Source organism: Ixodes scapularis, unplaced genomic scaffold (genome assembly GCF_016920785.2).
Source record: "Ixodes scapularis isolate PalLabHiFi unplaced genomic scaffold, ASM1692078v2 PGA_scaffold0__279_contigs__length_252992795, whole genome shotgun sequence".
In the NCBI taxonomy this organism is placed as follows: domain Eukaryota; kingdom Metazoa; phylum Arthropoda; class Arachnida; order Ixodida; family Ixodidae; genus Ixodes; species Ixodes scapularis.
In genome coordinates this window covers 197,304,262-197,307,831 of record NW_024609835.1, presented here as the reverse complement: position 1 = coordinate 197,307,831, position 3,570 = coordinate 197,304,262, and the positions used below count along the sequence as shown (strand labels likewise).

Genomic DNA, 3,570 nt, shown 5'->3' with positions numbered 1-3,570 from the left:
CAAAACACCACTCATACGATATATCGAATGAATGACCGTAGTTTTCAAGAAAAGGAAGCGTATTTGACAGATATGTTTACGTCTTGTTTCTTCGAAAAGGAGAGGGAACGGCCTCACATCCTCTCTGCCTCGCCGCCTTGCGGGGGCGAAACGAACAGAGGAGGAAACGATATATCTTGGTCACGCGCCTTGTCGGTCTGGTTCAGTCTCGACCTTTTTTTCCAAAAATATGGCCGTCGATTCGAGATATTTCCTTGCGAGTAGTGTTGTAGGGATTGCATTGTCTTGCCTACAGCTCCTGCATTGTTTTCAAATTTCGGTTCACCATCCCTTTAACATCCGCAATCATGTAAGTGCTCGTATGCTTGTACCTAACGCCTATACGTACCATATTCTGTGCACCAGGACCATAGATTATTTGCCTGTATGCCACGCGCATGCGGGGGCATACGTGCAGAAAACGGTGGCAAATGAAATGCATGGGGAGGTGGCAGACCTTTTTTTTCTAGGTTTATTACATGACCTCTATGATTGCAAGGATGTGGTCCCACTTCTGTTTTGACTGAAACGAAATTGTCTATACAAAATGAAAATGAACTTTGGGTCGATCAACACTCGTAATATAAATGGTGCATTAGCAATTTGGTTGCTTTCAGTTGCTAATATGGTCCTTCTTTGAAGCGAAATTAAAATTCCAAAATGCAGCGCACTTACCTTTTCTTGAAAAGGGCCGCATCATGTACGTTTTTAGAGGAAATGCCTCGTCACCAACAAAAAAATAAGGGAGAGGACCCTCTATTCCAACGTTCTGGTCTTGTGGCATGCCCATCTGGCCTTGTAGCAGCCGCTCTTGAAGCTTGCACCGTGAGAATACGCCTCCGTCGCTCTCGCTCCCATGATGTCCAAGTTCTACATACCGAAACCTAAACAAAAATAGAAGGAAATAAAAAGGACTTGCTTCAGTTTGTCGTTTATGTTAAGGTCTATCTTTCGCTTTGCCCTAGTCTCTGCAAACTGCATGAAATGACCGACACATCCTTGCTGTGTTTTTTGTTTTGTTAAACCTCTGGCATAGTAAAAAGAAATGGACCGAGTGTGATCATGCACAGTGGCAGTTAAGGCAAGGTAGATTGTGGTCCTATTTTAGTGAACATGCTTTCTTTACTTTGATCAGTGATTGTAACCCTCGAAATGCACCTGGGAGTCAATTCTATATGTGCTTAGCAGGTTGCACTTCCTCATTCCAGGAGGCATCGCAGCGTATCCCAGTTAAAAATTCCCATCAGGTTCCAATTGTAATTTTTCCATTGGTACCAATTAGGTTTCTGGACAACAAATTGGGCACTCCAATGGGAACTAACAGGAACCATTTGGAACCCATTGAGGTTCCAAGTGGAAAAATAATTCAAATTGGTGAGACCCACTGAGGCCAGAGTGCTTCCAACTGGAACCTACTAAAACCAAGTGGTTCTGATTAATACCCGTTGGAATTCCGATTGGATGTAATGGGAATTTTTAGCAGGGATACCCAAAATGTCACTCATGGTGTATGATGCAAAAGAATTGAGTAACTTAAAATAAGCAGTGAACAATTCTTAAACCACACAATCGTTGTCCTGAACCTCTTAATAAGGAAGTGCAGATGATGCTGACTGATATTACCTAAAGTTGCAAAATGGAGAGGTGTACTTACCTATAATCTGCGTCACTAACGGCAAGCATGACCTTGCTGAACGTGCCTTTATAGTTTCTGTCAAGGCTGCCAGATTTTGGGGGCATTCCACAGTGACATGCTTCCCGTCAAAGGCTCCCAGGAAATGAGGAAAATTCCAGCGTTCCTCAAAGTCGGCAGCAACCTGCATAACGAGATTTTAAAAAAGTTCACTTTTCCAAGAAATGCATAGTAAGCATGCTCATCTCTCCTGGTTTTCTTTTTCTTTTCTAAGGGTACAGAAATAAATAATGCAAGCGAATTTTGACAGGAATGGTAAGCGTGACCACAAAAAGCATTTTCTGTTTTTCACCCATACTGGTCTGCGTGTGTTTTCTAGATTTTTCATTGCCAGACTTGAACAGTTGCAGTATACCACATATACTCTGGTAGGCTAGCAAACACTTTGGCCTTCTCCAACTTCAAATAACTGTATAAGAAATGTTCCTTTACAGTTGTACCTTAGTACAGTCACGGCGAGTGCGGACAAGAGTGCTGCGCCACTGTGATTCGGCATGTTCCTCCAATGTGTTTGGAGTTTAATTTGATGCGCCTTGCATTTATTATTACGACTAACCCGGGCTTTCCAAAGTCATGTTTGGGGGTTCTACGAGCCAAACGAATGACGACCAACTGGCCGTCATTCGTTGCTCGTTGCCCAGCGGAGGACTGAGGATTAATTTGGACTGCCTGGAGATCTTTTGACGTGCAACCGAAAGCTCGGTTAAACAGCGCCTTCTCCGCAATAAGCCTCCGTCAGAATGCGGGCACATCGGCCGGGATTTAAAGCCGCCACCTGGGGACCCGTAGGCCGGCGCTTTGCCTCGGAGCCACCGAAGCGGCCCGTGCTTTCCGCTAACTTAGTTATAAATTGGCATGTAATATTGGCACCAGCGAAAGCATATTCGTTGCATGATCACGTTGAGTTAAGCAGCACTGGTTTACAGGTTTCTTTTTTGCGCCCTGGTCTCAGGGCAGGGCTAGCTGGTATCTCTGACGTGCTCCGTCGTTTCAACTTATGTTGTCTATGACTGTACACTTCATGATAGTCACCTTTCACTGCCCCACTTTAGGGATCTCTCGTTGGTCTGCAGAGGCCAAATACACTTAATGCTTTTAGGCTCGTGATTGTAGCAAGACCTCGTAACATACCCTGAGCCATTCGTCAGCTGTCTGCGGGCAGGTCAGGTACAGGGGCTGTAGTATGTCCCATAGTGCATCGCAGACGTCGGACACCACGCGACATGCACCTGACCTGCCCACCAGGAAGTTGAACGTCACCCTCCTCAACGTGAGGCCGGCTGCGAGGAACCTGCGAAGGCAAATGTAATGCATGAAACAAGTAGTTCATAACCTGATTCACTAAACACTGTATACAGTAATTATTGCTGGTGGGAATAAGGGGATAAGCAATTATTGCCACATGGAAAAGCCGTTGCATTAGTACAAGTTTGTGAAGGGAACATCCAAATGTTGCCTCCGCTATTCACACAATGTGTATTAAAAAAGTGCACTGTAGTGTGTTAGAAAAGTCGAGAGGGAAAATCGTTACGCAAGTAATTCTGGTGATATTAATAAAACAGCCCAGCTTTTCACTTCGGTCAGCTATAGATGAGGTTCCCATGTGAGAACGATGAATGATAACTCCCAGAAACGTCCTTCTCATGAAGGCTGCTGTGAAGGGGCGCAAAAGGCAACAGGTGAAACAAATCACTGAGCGCTTGTGGCACAGACGCAGCGGCTTGTTTCTGCCGCACATCAGCTCTCATACAGCCGCTAAAGTGTCTTCTTTTTTTTTTCTGTATTGACGCTTTACCTCAGGGTCAAAGCCCCCTGCAGGGGGCACCTATGAAAGCAGG

The 3,570-nt window shown here is 45.1% G+C and overlaps 1 pseudogene; it reads right to left on the bottom strand.

Moving 5' to 3' along the window:
- Positions 1-542: 542 nt before the first annotated feature.
- Positions 543-3,206, bottom strand: LOC121048411 (annotated as a pseudogene).
- Between the last annotated feature and the right edge of the window lie 364 nt (positions 3,207-3,570).